This window comes from Ostrinia nubilalis, chromosome 17 (assembly GCF_963855985.1).
Source record: "Ostrinia nubilalis chromosome 17, ilOstNubi1.1, whole genome shotgun sequence".
Lineage (NCBI taxonomy): Eukaryota > Metazoa > Arthropoda > Insecta > Lepidoptera > Crambidae > Ostrinia > Ostrinia nubilalis.
The window spans coordinates 3,309,532-3,326,186 of NC_087104.1; the positions used below are offsets into that span (position 1 = coordinate 3,309,532).

Here is a 16,655-nt window from a genome sequence, read left to right on the forward strand (position 1 = left end):
TCGAAAATATAGTCATCCGAATGATTGGTATAAATTGTGAAATCATGTCTAGCAAAACTGGCGTGGACTAATTGCTTTGGACGGTTTGAGGTTAAGTTTTACCGGCTAAACGTGAACTAACATTATTCATTAATCTTTGCGTACCAAAAACGTAAGTTTATGTTGTAATAATTACTAAAAATTATCGACTACTAGAATACACTGTTAGCTTGTTGCACCCGCGACGCAAAATACGTAAAAGTTTACTTTTTTTAACGAACTAGAGAGCTAACGTTTCGAAACTTTACAAAAGTAAGAAGAAATCAAAACCAAACATAATGTATTATTTTTTAGGACTGTTAAGATTGTTGGGTTAAAATAATCGATGGCTAAAATTGGTTGCACCCGCGACCTTGATGTGACATCGCGGGTGCAACTTTTTTTACGTCGACATTTTTGTTTGATAAATTTTACAATTCGTTGTTTGGATTAGTCTTGGACTAATTCATCATCATCATCATCATTTCAGCCATAGGACGTCCACTGCTGAACATAGGCCTCCCCCAATGCTTTCCATGTTGATCGATTGGCAGCGGTCTGCGTCCAGCGCTTCCCTGCTACCTTTACGATTACCTTGGACTAATTATATATGTATATAACGGTTCGTGATATATATTTAATATGGGTGTCTATATTGTATTCTGTATTTTTTACAGAAATATCAACAGGTATGCAATCCAAACTTTTCTTCCAGTTTGTAGACGCTCATAAGGTTACTATGGCGCGCACATCACTGTCTCAATTGAAATGCACATTCGTTTTGAAGTCGCCAAAACCCACCACTAGTACAGATAGTGATTGGGACGATACCGATTTGGAACCACTTACGAATCAGAAATTACGAAACATAATTCCAAGTCCTGATCATTTAGTTGCTGATCAGAGAAAATCGTTGTTGCCACTTAGAAAGAGATTGCGCGTTTCTGATGTGTACAGTGATTCAGACACTGATTCAGGCAGCGAATGTATAATTGACGAAACACCATCAACGTCTCTTCAAGTTTCAAAATTGTCACCGGAAGCGTGTCGTAAAACTTCAAAAAATATTTGCGCTGGTGTGTATGTCCTGGTACAATTGCTCAGCAGAGCCGGCAAAAACAAGACAGACAAGGCATTATATAATTGCTATATTAGAAGCGCCAAAGAAAACGATTGATGGAAATAATATATTTTTGTAATTTCCGTCAGGTTCGTTTCAGCCAAATGACGTCCACTGCTGGACAAAGGCCTCCTCCAAGGTTTTCCACAATGCACGGTCCTGCGCTGCCCGCATCCAGGCTCTTCCCGCGACCTTTACGAGACTTAAATTGAAAGAAACCTAAAGAAATATTAACAAAAAAAACGTATTTGTACCTTATAAGTAATTTCGATCTCAAATTTAATTCCTAACTACGTAAAAACCATGTTTATGTTCACTTAAATTAGACGGGTTGCACCCGCGATAATTCGGTGTTGCACCCGCGATTGACTAAAAAATTATTAAATAAATATTTACTTTAAATTTGATAAGAGTTTTTATCTTATGTTCCTTGTTACTTTATTGCGTTTCAAAATATTAGGGCAAAACATATTAAATGTATCAGAATTAACAGAATTATGTGTTTTTTGTTTCTGATCTGGAAATGATGGGCCAAATCTGTTGCACCCGCGAAGGCACTTTGAACCTTTGTCCTGGCTTTAAAAGAAAACTTTTAAATATTTTCTGAATTAATATAAAGAGAACATAATAAAATGTAGTCTTTCAAATACTAACTCTATTCAAAATGTTTTTTATTTAATGTGGATAAACTAAAATAGGCGTCTAAATGTTGCACCCGCGATAATGGAATGGCCCAAATGTAAGTTCAGTCACTTACAGGTAAAACACATATTTTATTTGTAGGGCGTTTTATCAAAGAGTTTTTGCTCTTTACTGTGACCACCCTCGTAATTCCATCTTGACCTGGATGTTCATCCACAATTTTACCATAAAACCATCTGCATGGCGGAAGACCATCCTCTTTAATCAACACTATGTCTCCTACTTTAGGTTGTGGTGCTTGTGTGGCCCATTTATATCTATGGAAGAATTGGTTCAAATATTCTTTAGACCACTTACGCCAGAATTCTTGAGTCATACGTTGAGTGTACTGCCATCGTCTAAGTGAGCCTATATTTGAGTTCTCGTAATTTCGATCTGGTGCTGTGACTAGAGGTTCACCCACAAGAAAATGTCCTGGAGTTAACACTTCATTTTCCTGATCTCCGTCCAGCTTAGATAAAGGCCTCGAATTTAGGCAAGCTTCGACCTGTACTAACACCGTCGACATTTCTTCGTATGTCAAGGTAGAATTGCCAATGACTCGTTTGAGGTGGAACTTGACGGATTTAATTCCAGCCTCCCATAGTCCACCGAAGTTTGGCGCGTGAGGTGGGATAAAATGCCAGGTTGTATTGTTGTTGGCCAATTGTTCAGCTATTTCTGGAAGGATACTGTCTTTCTCATTGGAGAAGAGCTTTTGTATTTCTGCTGCTGCTCCCACAAAGTTCGTGCCATTGTCACTCCAAATATCTGAGCAAGGACCTCTACGGGCGACGAATCTTTTAAAAGCTTGAAGAAAGCCATGTGATGTAAGTTCGCTGACCACCTCCACATGTACGGCTTTGGTCGCCATACAAACGAACAAACATATGTATCCTTTATAGGACTTATAACCCCGGCCCCTTGTAGTGCGGATTTGGATCGGACCTGCAAAGTCCACTCCACTTCGTAAAAAAGGACGAGCTGGTGTGACCCTCACTGCAGGTAGCTGTCCCATCAATTGTTGGTAAGTCTGACCTTTATTCTTCACGCAATCAACACATTTTCTCACATGGGTTTTAACTAATTGTTTAGCTCCAATAATGTAGTACTTGTTCTGTAAGTAATTCAATGTTAACTGCGGCCCGCCATGTAACGTCTGATGATGAGCGTCTGCAATCAGCAAGGCCGTGAGTTTAGAGCTCTTTGCCATGACAATTGGATGCTTACGACTTGATGCCATATGAGATTTTTCTAATCTCCCACCGACTCTTAGTAAATTTGTTTCATCTATAAATGGATTTAGAGATTTTAATGAATTGTTTTTAATTGGAATATTCTTTTTTATAGCTTCAATTTCTTCTTCAAATTTAATTTTTTGATCTCTTACTATGCAAACTTCTAACGCCTTTTCCATTTCCTTTGTAGTTAAATACTCATTGTCTTTTCTTTCAGATTTCGGCTTCTTCATTTGTAAAAATCTTCGACAGTATGCTGTTACTCTTATTAATCTTCTCAGTTTCGAAAATCTTTCGAAGAAATCTTCTTCAGTTGTTATGTTGTGAACTTTGATGGCTTCTATTTCGGTTGTTAATTCTGTAGGTTTTTTGTAATTTATATTTTTAGTCATCAAAAACTCCGGACCATTTAACCACAGTGATTTATTTTTCAGCTCTGAAGGTGTAACTCCCCTGGATGCGTAGTCTGCTGGATTTTCCTGAGTGCTTATGTGTGACCACTGATTAGGATTTAAGTTGGTAAGTATTTCAGAGACGCGATTGGCTACAAATACCTTCCATCGGCTGGGCAAGCTGTTTAACCAGGCTAAAACTATTGTGGAATCCGTCCATGCATGCAGGTTTGTATGTTCAATATTTAGAACCTTAGACGTCTCCAGCATTAATCTTGTAAGCTCTACAGCTCCGCATAATTCCAGCCTTGGTATAGACACTTGTTTGATAGGTGCCACTTTAGATTTTGCTGTTACCAACGACACATGGATATTCCCTTCCGCATCAATAGTTCGGATGTATACCACAGCGGCGTATGCTACCTTCGAGGCGTCGCAGAACCCATGGAGTTCCCTCTTGACGTCATTTAATCTCGTTCCAAGCCATCTAGGAATCTTCACTTCGCTTATGCTTTTCAGGTCTTCCCGGTAAGTACACCATTCCTGCAGTATTTTACTAGGTGCTTCATCATCCCAATCAATCCCCGCTATCCACAGTTTTTGTATCAACACCTTTGCTATGATTATACATGGTGTAACCCAACCTAAGGGATCGAATAGGCGTGATATATCTGCTATTATTTTTCTTTTAGTAATAGGTGGTAGTAGTTCTGGAAGATCAACTTTATATCGAAAATGATCACTGTGCCGTTCCCAGGTAAGTCCCAAAATTTTTATTACTTCATCCATTTTTATTGTTATCCCATCCTTACATTCCTCTTTTTCCTTCCCGTTTTCCTGTTCATTTTCCCTGCTCTTAATCATTTTTAACAATTCTTCGTCATTACTCGCCCACTTCTGTAATCTGAATCCCGCTTTATTTAGTAAACTTTTCATTTGTGTATATAATTCTATTCCTTCTGTTACAGATTCACAACCGCTCATCATGTCATCCATGTAGAAGTTTTCTCTAACTTTATCCACAGCTAAAGGATAATTAAGACCTTCATCCTTTGCCACTTGTTGAAGCGTTCGAACTGCTAAAAATGGAGCTGAAGCAGTACCGAAAGTCACTCTAACAAGTTTGAAATCTCTGATTGCCTCATTAGGGTTATTTCTCCATACCAATCTTTGAAAGTTAGTGTCATCTTCGTGTACCTTTATTTGCCGGTACATTTTAACAATATCTGCTGTAAGACAAATGTACGACAGTCTCCACTTCATCACTAAATGTCTCAAGTCTGGCTGAATGGTTGGTCCCACCATGAGGTTTTCATTCAGTGATACCCCATTTTTTCCTACCTGAGAGGCATTAAATACTACTCTGAGCTTAGTAGTATCCTTGTCCTCTCGAACAACTGCGTGGTGTGGTAAATATACTGATTCTTCTCTTTCCAAGTCTGGTTCCATTACTTCGATCATGTGTCCCATTTCCAAATACTCATTTATTACAGCCTTATAACTTTCTTTGAATTTGTTATCTTTTTCGAATCTTTTTTCCAGCCCTTTTAATCTTTGCACAGCTATACTTCTCGTCTCTCCTCTTTTGCACTCTGGGTTTTCTGTCTTAAAAGGCAATTTCACGATGTACCTTCCTTCTTTATCTCTAGTAGTTGTTTTAACATAAAACTCTTCACATTTTCTTTCTTCTTCTGTGTACTTTTGTTCCTTTGTGAGACTCGTGCCATTTTCCAACTCCCAAAACTTTTTCAACAGTTCATCGCTTTCTTGTAACTGGCAATGCAACGATAATGTTTCTGCGTTTTGATAATTTGGTAGTTTCACCGTTCCCGATAAAATCCAACCCAAGCTCGTGGATTGAGCAAGGAGCGTTCCGTTTGATCCCTTTCGTATACCTTCTTGGATTATCTGACTAAATACTTCCGCACCCAATAATATGTCTATTTTATTGGGTCGGTTGTATTCTGGGTCAGCAAGTTCTATGCCTTGGAATTCTGAGTAATCTAATTGATCTATTTTCCTACTAGGGAGGAAAGAAGTAATAGATTTCAGAACGTACGCATTCACTGTGACACTCCAATTAGGGTCTAACCTAGATTTAACCTTTATGGTCACTTTCGCTTTTGACACCAATCCTTTATCTCCACCCACTCCCAAAATCTTACCATGAATTGGTGTTTTTCTCAATTTCAAATCATTTACAGCCGATTCTGTAACGAAGTTTCCTTGAGAACCTTGATCTAATAAGGCTCTCAACATATAGTTGTTTCCATTTCTCGACTCAGTATTGATTAGCGCCGTCGCTAACAATACTTGTTTTACATTACCTGTCGAGACGTTACATGAAACCACAGTTGATGTTTTATTTGATTTACCTGCCTCATAAGGCCCCTTTGGTGGACTATCTTTTCCCTCTGACTCAACCTTAACAACATTAGACTGCGCGTTCTCTGCATTTTTTGGATGTAGTAGTGTGTGATGTTTACGATGGCATATTTTACACTTTTGACTAACGAGACAAGTCTTCGCACCATGATTTGAACCTAAACAATTGTAACACAAACTGTTTGATTGAATGAAATTACGACGATGGTCCACAGTTTCATTCGAAAATCTCCTACAAGCACTCAACTTGTGAGCCTCTGAACAAAATACACATTGAATTCCAGTAGACGTATGCATAGCTTTAAATTTTACAATATTATTATTTGCATTGAAATTGTTATGTGACTGATATCTATTTGAAACTACTTTGTTGTCTAAAAACTCTAGTGCTCTGTATCTGTTCGTCAAAAACTCAGTAAATTGTTCGTACTTAGGTAATTCCTCAGATGGAGTACTTTGTGTAATATTAAACTCCCACTGTTTTCTAGATTCGGCATCCAGTTTCAAACATAAAATATGTACAATAATTATGTCCCAATTCCTAATGTCTATACCCAAATTAGCTAACCCGCTCAAGCAATCGTTGGTGGTATCAATTAATTCTTTTAAAGCTGTCGCAGATTCGTTTACAATATTCTTTTGGCTAAGCAATCGTTTCAAAATATAATGAGATAAATAGCGCTTATTATCGTACCTCGATTTCAACTGAGTCCAACAACGATCGTAATTAGCTTCAGATATCGGAATCTGCCTGAGTAACTGCTCAGCTTCGCCAGTGAGTGAACTTTTCAAATAGTGAATCTTTTGCACGTTATCTAATTTCGAGTTATTATGAATTAACGAGATAAACAAATCTCGGAATGTGATCCATTCCGTGTATTGCCCAGAAAAATTAGGAATAACTATTTTAGGTAACTTAAATGATTCAGCTTTAGAATCGTGATGTTTCTCACTAACTTCAGTTCTAGCAGATTTCGATTTCGAAAATGACTCTATAGTAGACCTAAGCTCGGTTTTATAATCAGTGTATATCTCCTCTGCTAAATCATAAACATCCTTCTGTGAATATTCATGAGATTTTAATGCGGCACCATATTTTCTAATAAGTGACCTATGATTTTTCGCAAACTCAGCCCATAATTCCTCTAATGACTCCAATCTTGTTTTACAATAAGCCTCTGTTATTCGCTCTTTAGGAGATTTATTATAATTCTTTTTAGCTTTATAAATTTTATCATAAGTATCCACTTGCAAATTAATTTCCGAATCCATATTTAATAATTAATATTATAAACAAATGCAATTAATAAACTTTTAATATAACTGGGTTTGAAACTCCAGAAACTTAAACTTACACAATCAAACTATAACTTCTATCAAAGACAAGTGTAAAATTTTCTAAGTCTAAAACACATTAACTTTACTATGTTAAAAATTACTAAAATATTTCTAAGTGTTTTTTCAATAAAAATCTAACCAAAATCGGGCATAGGTTCCCCGTCGGAACAAATTTTTCTTAAAATTAGACTAAGTTAATACTAAACATGCACACAAATTTTCAAAGTCCCAATGATCTTCAAATTATAACTAAATCTTCAAAGTTTATTCTTCCAAACAAATAAGGTTCAAATTCGCGTTTCCGATTCACTTCACTACGTATCGTATTTTAATATCACTTCCAAGTTTTTAAAGTTATTTACCACGAAGCTATAGAGTTCAATTTTGCTTGACTCGACCAATAAGAAAATAATTCAACACTCACAGTTTTTGTCCTTGTCACTCACTCGCGCGTGACGTCACTGGTCAGTTGTCCTTTTCTGGCACCTGAACTGGCTCCTGACGGCACCTCCTCACCAGCATCAGCACCAGCACCGTCCCGAAGTCCAAAGCCGGATTCGCCACCAAGCTCGGACCCCTGCTGCAGCAGCTCCAACTCCTCAGGGTGCTGCTCCTCCAGACAGGCACCTCCAGTGCACCACACACCGCCTTAATGCTCCAAAATTCGCGTCACCGTTAGAATGACTTTCCCATCCGGATGAGGTCTGGCACACCTTACCGGAGCTCGAAGGACCATGTACACACCCCAGGTCCAGTCGAGGGAATGCTAGGCTAAATAAAAGCCAACTTCGCAAACAACGGTATATTGTTCCAAAGATAGTCGTTCATACAAACAGATTTTACTATATAAAGGGCCCTCCGAATACTTCACTTGCGAGGGCTAAGTAAGCACAGCGCCATCTATTGGTAGTTTTACGAACTTTGTTCTTGTAAACACTTGTACACTAGGTTTCTGTACATTTTATATTAATGCGATTTGACCGTGCGGATACGAACAAAGAACGCAAAGCACACGTGACTGATTGCCTTATCACGACCACTTACAGATTGTCTTGACATACCCACAGACCGCATCCAGAATGCAGAACATTAAAACCTCTAAATGCCTTTAATTTAATATTATGTCATTGTTATTGAAGGTGGGCCCACGCTTCATATTTTATGAGAAGAGCTATCATTATCCTGTCTTTGCATTTTTTTAAAACTTGATAATGATTGATTGATTTGGAAATAATATGTTTCATAAAACAACAAAATAAATTTTAAACTAATTTGCATATTTATAATATTTCAGATGATAAAAACATTTGCCATCAAGATGCACAGGCAGAAATATTAGTCCACAGTTATAAAAGACCTAAGAAAAACATTGAAATGAAAGGTAAGATAAAACATACCTAATTTAAAAAACTAAGTAAAATTGCTGATTAATTAACCAATATTCAATTCAATTTGCTTTAATGTTGTTTTTTTTACTAATGGAAATGTTTTTATTACAGACACTTCATCAACATTTACAATTAAAGAGAAGAGGCTTTGGCGACAGTTACAAAATGCAAAAAAAAACAATAAGGAATATAGCGAAGTCAAGAGTGAATTTAGACAAGTTAGATTCGGAAGTGCTGACATCGTTAGTAAAGGATGTAGTGCAGAATAACAAAAAGAAGTCACAAGGAAAAAGGTGGACTTTAGCCAACAAAATATATGCTTTGGCTATATTTAAACGGTCACCTAAAGCATACCGCTATATGCAAAAGCTGTTTACGCTACCAAGCACTAAAACGCTCCAAAGGATCTTAAAAAATATACCAATGGAGCCTGGTATAAATAAAAATATAATTGATATGTTAGAGGCAAAAGCATCAAGTATGCCAAAGGAAAATAAATATTGCTCGTTAATATTTGACGAGATGGCGTTAAAGAAACGGATAATTTATAACGAAATTGCTGATAAAGTGGATGGCTACGTGGATTATGGAGAGGGCGAGAACATGGGACGAGAAAAGAAAATTGCAGACCATGCGTTAGTGTTTATGATACAGGGTGCTAAACATAAATACAAGCAATATATTGCGCACTATTTTGTGGAAGGCACAATATCAACAGCAAAACTGGCAAAAATTATATCGGACATCATCAAAAAATTAAAAGAAATCCGATTTATGGTTCTAACAACAGTTTGTGATCAGGGATCTACAAATATAGGAGCTCTTAACATGTTAAAAAGAAACTGTGGACAAGGCATAGATAGCAACTTTTTCTCTGTAAATAATGACAAAATTTTTATAATCTATGACATCCCTCACTTGTTCAAATCATTACGAAACAATTTCTTTAAAAGTGGAAATATGTCTTTCGATGGAAAAATTGCACAATGGAGGCATTTGGTAGTTGCAGAAGAACACAACAGAAATTTTTTAAATTTTAAAAAACTGAATAGTACCATTGTAAATCCAACATTCAAAACTAAGATGAGGGTGAAGTATGCTGCGCATGCTCTGAGTAATACCGTGGCAGCTATTTTAAAAATGATGGCATGGAAAGAAGTTTCTGATTGCAATGATACAGCATTTGTGATTGAACAGTTAGATAAACTATTTGATTGTACAAATGGTCCATCATCTTTAAATGACGTAAAGAAAGGGATCCGGGAAAATGTTTCCACATCAAGTAATCACATTGAGTCTTGGACCTTTTATACTGATAAGTTAAAAACCATAAAATTTATAACAGCAGAAAACACGATACTAAAAAATGTTAAATGCGTAAAGGGATATCAAATATCTATCAAATCCTTAAACGATATTTGGGAAAAGTTAAAGAATGAAGGGTTTAAATATATGAACCTTAGACAGTTTAACCAAGACTCTCTGGAAAACTTATTTGGAATCATTAGGCAACACAGTGTAACCAATAGAAATCCCACTATCACGCACTTTACTGCAGCGCTTAAAACAAGCATGGTTACTGGGCTGAAAGTGCCTCATAGCAGAAGTGCTAATTGTGAAGCAGACAACAATAAACATATGCTGGAATATAAAGACATTTTAAAAACTAATTTAAAAACAACAGAAATAAAAATTAATGTTCAAGATTCCACAGACACTGAATTTTATCCTGTGTTGTCTATCCCGGACCCTGAAAACTTAGAACAGCCCATTGAAAATTTGTGTAGCCTTGAAAACCAACCAGTAGTATATGTAAGCGGGTATTTAGCTGCCAAACTATTACAGAACAGTTCTTGTTTAATTTGTGAAGAGTGTTTGAGCGTGAAAACTCCTGTTGACAATGATTTGTATGCATATATATCTCTTCGCGAATGGTGGCATGATAAAAAAAGTCTCGTTTATCCAACAATTCAATTATGTACCACCGTAAATGAAGCTAAACAATTTTATCATGACCATATTGCCGACCAGATATATATGGAAAATGTTGGAAAATTCATTTTCTTAATGTTGAGTACAAATTGTAATTTTAGTTGGTTTAAATGTCAACAACATAATAAAGAAATTTATGATAAGATGTTTAAAATATTAAGTTACCTTTTTCTAAGAAAAAGTTGTAAAATCATTAATGACAGCTTCATAAAAAGTGAAAACAATTTTGCTGACAAAAGTAAAAAAGCACAGCAACAAAGCATTGAAAAGTAATCTTAGGGCTGAGGTTCGATCAGCTGATAAGAAAATTAAAGATGTTTATAAATAAAAATCCTATTTTTTCTTAGAAAAAGTTGTGAAAATAAAAGTTTACAAAATTATCATTTCTGTACTTTGTTATAATTTTCAATAATTCCTCATGCCTACAACTGCTATGTCATGTTCAATACTTATTGTAATATACCTATTTTATTTCGAAATAAATAATTTACGTTACAAAACTTCGTTTTACTTACACATAGTATAAAATAAAAATAGTAATCATTTAAATATTGAAGGTTCCTATACTAGATATCGATATGCAATTACAACCCTAGCAAAGTATCGATAATCGATAAGTTATTACGAACGTCACTAATACTGTCAGAAAATAAGGCATTATGTTGGTAGCTCCGCCTGTAGTTTGTGCGGTTGGTAAAGATTTGCGGGTCGTTCTCTAAAATGCATATGTGTGCGTGAGCCAGTGGGTAGACACTTCTCATACAAAAACTAGTCTCTATATGTAGCAATTGATATACAACCTTATCCCTTAAGTAATAAAGTGCATTTTGGATTGATTTCACTATAGCAGGGGAACCCGCGGATCAATACCACCATACTAAAAATAATTGTTAGTGTCCTTATGTTGGTAGTATTGTTAGTTTGACAAATGAAAAAAAATGTCTGTCAATTGAGTTTGAGTTTTAAACCGGCGAATTGATTCGTGTGAAGTTATTTTCTCAGATTTGGTGCAATATTACTGTAAATAAACTTTTCTGTCGTTTACGTTGAGTTGATTTAGTTCCTCCGTATCGGGCGTGATAAAGTTTGCTGTTCAGTGTTATGTTTTTTGTGAGATAGAGACTCTTTTAAATAAGCTGTGTTTCAACTTCTACAGAAGTTTAAACTCTTATTTACTTTTCTGTTTAATGGGTATGTTATCTACTTACTTGAAATATTAGATCTATTACAAATCTATTTTTCATTAAAAACAACCCTATGTGATGAAAATGTAAATGTACTTTCAAAACTGGTAAATGCATGAACCAGGGCATTGACACTGGTTGGAGAGAAATTATAGGCTTTGTTTAATTAATACCTATTTCATTTTAGGCTTCTACTGATAATGGAGAGTAGAAACAACAAGAAGTGCGTTATTTGTAATAAGAGGCGAAGTCGTGGTGGATCACCCTTACTTTTGAGTAGGTTTCCTCTGGATTCTGACCGGTAAGTTTCTAAAAACACTCATTTATTACAAGATAATTTTACTGATTGTGTAAACTTAAAGGCTGGGATTAATATTTTTAATCATACAGTAAATAACCATAACCAATTTTTAATTTCAGTATTTTGTTTCGTACTCTGTAAATGAATTGCATAACAATACTAGAAGAAATTAGTTGATGAATAAATTTCAGTTTGTTATTCTTTTTCTTTTCTAATAGGTATTTCTTATTTCAGTTGTCGAATGTGGGTTAAAAATGCTGGCATAGAAGACTTAGCATATTATGTACCTATTGAAAAGTTACACCAACTGAAGTTTGTTTGTGGTGGGCACTTCACTACTGAATCCTTCAATGCCAAAGGAACTCGGCTGAAGAACTCAGCTATTCCAACACTGGAATTGAGCAATCCCATCTTGCCAGATGAAGTTTTGACAGAGTTTCCTCTTCATGTAAAAGACTCCAATAAAGAAAACCTCAAGACAGGTATGACGATGACTTCAATTATTTTTTTTAAATTTAATTTACTATCTATCAATTTTTCTGAATTATTTAGATGTCTTAATTAATTTTCTTTGGTTTCCAAAACAAACCAACCGAATGCAATTTAACAAGGTTCTTTCGTTGTAACCACAAACATGTGTGTTGTATGCTTATCAATAAATAATATATAATTTCAATTATTAATTATATCTATACTTTGTTACAGTTCTTTATGATCATTCATATTGCATTCCAAAGAAGTCAAATCCAGTTGAACGAGGTATGTTTATCTAAAATTATACTAATAATATAAAAAGGAAATATTTAATTGTTTGTTTGTATTTGATCGGCTCCGTAACTCGAAGCCAAGATAGCCTAAAGTGCGGGTTAGAACCCCACAGCTTGAATATTGTAGTAAACCCACTCGTAACACAATTTAGCTTAGAATGTGTGTTGAGTTAGAGGGACTTTAGTAATTTGTGTAATACAAATTCTTCAAAAAAAGTACCGGACCAATTTGAAAAATTTTAGGCAATCTACATTAATTAGCCAGGTCAGCTAGTTTAATAATATTTATAAGCTAGTAATTTTTAATGTGAGCAAGACATGTACTAGACTGATTGTACCCTAAAGTTGGGTAAGAACATGACATTTTATTACCCAATTCACATTTCATTATCTGCTTTCAGTTCCCCTTACAACTACAACCAAACAACTAAATTCAACATGTTTGGGAGCTGTGGATATACCAGATTCTGGTATTTCTGCGAAAACAACTTTTGAACCTCTTCCTTCTACTTCCAATGCACCAGAACATATGACCTATAAACCTATTACTCATGGTAAGTGTACAAACTAATTATTTACCTTCTAAAATATGCCTTCCCTCAAACTAAAGAATGCCACCCTGGATGCGTTCTGCAGTCTGCAGTCAGGTCAAAATGAACTTATATGTACAACATTCTAGGTTTCTGTACATTTTATATTAATGCGATTTGACCGTGCGGATACGAACAAAGAACGCAAAGCACACGTGACTGATTGCCTTATCACGACCACTTACAGATTGTCTTGACATACCCGCAGACCGCATCCAGAATGCAGAACATTAAAACCTCTAAATGCCTTTAATTTAATATTATGTCATTGTTATTGAAGGTGGGCCCACGCTTCATATTTTATGAGAAGAGCTATCATTATCCTGTCTTTGCATTTTTTTAAAACTTGATAATGATTGATTGATTTGGAAATAATATGTTTCATAAAACAACAAAATTTTTAAACTTATTTGCATATTTATAATATTTCAGATGATAAAAACATTTGCCATCAAGATGCACAGGCAGAAATATTAGTCCACAGTTATAAAAGACCTAAGAAAAACATTGAAAAGAAAGGTAAGATAAAACATACCTAATTTAAAAAACTAAGTAAAATTGCTGATTAATTAACCAATATTCAATTCAATTTGCTTTAATGTTGTTTTTTTTACTAATGGAAATGTTTTTATTACAGACACTTCATCAACATTTACAATTAAAGAGAAGAGGCTTTGGCGACAGTTACAAAATGCAAAAAAAACAATAAGGAATATAGCGAAGTCAAGAGTGAATTTAGACAAGTTAGATTCGGAAGTGCTGACATCGTTAGTAAAGGATGTAGTGCAGAATAACAAAAAAAAGTCACAAGGAAAAAGGTGGACTTTAGCCAACAAAATATATGCTTTGGCTATATTTAAACGGTCCCCTAAAGCATACCGCTATATGCAAAAGCTGTTTACGCTACCAAGCACTAAAACGCTCCAAAGGATTTTAAAAAATATACCAATGGAGCCTGGTATAAATAAAAATATAATTGATATGTTAGAGGCAAAAGCATCAAGTATGCCAAAGGAAAATAAATATTGCTCGTTAATATTTGACGAGATGGCGTTAAAGAAACGGATAATTTATAACGAAATTGCTGATAAAGTGGATGGCTACGTGGATTATGGAGAGGGCGAGAACATGGGACGAGAAAAGAAAATTGCAGACCATGCGTTAGTGTTTATGATACAGGGTGCTAAACATAAATACAAACAATATATTGCGCACTATTTTGTGGAAGGCACAATATCAACAGCAAAACTGGCAAAAATTATATCGGACATCATCAAAAAATTAAAAGAAATCGGATTTATGGTTCTAACAACAGTTTGTGATCAGGGATCTACAAATATAGGAGCTCTTAACATGTTAAAAAGAAACTGTGGACAAGGCATAGATAGCAACTTTTTCTCTGTAAATAATGACAAAATTTTTATAATCTATGACATCCCTCACTTGTTCAAATCATTACGAAACAATTTCTTTAAAAGTGGAAATATGTCTTTCGATGGAAAAATTGCACAATGGAGGCATTTGGTAGTTGCAGAAGAACACAACAGAAATTTTTTAAATTTTAAAAAACTGAATAGTACCATTGTAAATCCAACATTCAAAACTAAGATGAGGGTGAAGTATGCTGCGCATGCTCTGAGTAATACCGTGGCAGCTATTTTAAAAATGATGGCATGGAAAGAAGTTTCTGATTGCAATGATACAGCATTTGTGATTGAACAGTTAGATAAACTATTTGATTGTACAAATGGTCCATCATCTTTAAATGACGTAAAGAAAGGGATCCGGGAAAATGTTTCCACATCAAGTAATCACATTGAGTCTTGGACCTTTTATACTGATAAGTTAAAAACCATAAAATTTATAACAGCAGAAAACACGATACTAAAAAATGTTAAATGCGTAAAGGGATATCAAATATCTATCAAATCCTTAAACGATATTTGGGAAAAGTTAAAGAATGAAGGGTTTAAATATATGAACCTTAGACAGTTTAACCAAGACTCTCTGGAAAACTTATTTGGAATCATTAGGCAACACAGTGTAACCAATAGAAATCCCACTATCACGCACTTTACTGCAGCGCTTAAAACAAGCATGGTTACTGGGCTGAAAGTGCCTCATAGCAGAAGTGCTAATTGTGAAGCAGACAACAATAAACATATGCTGGAATATAAAGACATTTTAAAAACTAATTTAAAAACAACAGAAATAAAAATTAATGTTCAAGATTCCACAGACACTGAATTTTATCCTGTGTTGTCTATCCCGGACCCTGAAAACTTAGAACAGCCCATTGAAAATTTGTGTAGCCTTGAAAACCAACCAGTAGTATATGTAAGCGGGTATTTAGCTGCCAAACTATTACAGAACAGTTCTTGTTTAATTTGTGAAGAGTGTTTGAGCGTGAAAACTCCTGTTGACAATGATTTGTATGCATATATATCTCTTCGCGAATGGTGGCATGATAAAAAAAGTCTCGTTTATCCAACAATTCAATTATGTACCACCGTAAATGAAGCTAAACAATTTTATCATGACCATATTGCTGACCAGATATATATGGAAAATGTTGGAAAATTCATTTTCTTAATGTTGAGTACAAATTGTAATTTTAGTTGGTTTAAATGTCAACAACATAATAAAGAAATTTATGATAAGATGTTTAAAATATTAAGTTACCTTTTTCTAAGAAAAAGTTGTAAAATCATTAATGACAGCTTCATAAAAAGTGAAAACAATTTTGCTGACAAAAGTAAAAAAGCACAGCAACAAAGCATTGAAAAGTAATCTTAGGGCTGAGGTTCGATCAGCTGATAAGAAAATTAAAGATGTTTATAAATAAAAATCCTATTTTTTTCTTAGAAAAAGTTGTGAAAATAAAAGTTTACAAAATTATCATTTCTGTACTTTGTTATAATTTTCAATAATTCCTCATGCCTACAACTGCTATGTCATGTTCAATACTTATTGTAATATACCTATTTTATTTCGAAATAAATAATTTACGTTACAAAACTTCGTTTTACTTACACATAGTATAAAATAAAAATAGTAATCATTAAAATATTGGAGGTTCCTATACTAGATATCGATATGCAATTACAACCCTAGCAAAGTATCGATAATCGATAAGTTATTACGAACGTCACTAATACTGTCAGAAAATAAGGCATTATGTTGGTAGCTCCGCCTGTAGTTTGTGCGGTTGGTAAAGATTTGCGGGTCGTTCTCTAAAATGCATATGTGTGCGTGAGCTCA

The 16,655-nt window shown here is 34.8% G+C and overlaps 1 long non-coding RNA gene across 1 annotated transcript; it reads left to right on the forward strand.

The window, feature by feature from the left end:
* The first annotated feature begins 11,641 nt into the window (after positions 1–11,641).
* LOC135079637 (uncharacterized) lies at positions 11,642–16,360 on the forward strand. The gene is made up of 6 exons (XR_010258847.1): positions 11,642–12,037; positions 12,272–12,519; positions 12,743–12,796; positions 13,206–13,358; positions 13,827–13,913; positions 14,032–16,360. It is a non-coding gene; the product is annotated as an uncharacterized LOC135079637 (long non-coding RNA).
* The last annotated feature ends 295 nt before the right edge of the window (positions 16,361–16,655 follow it).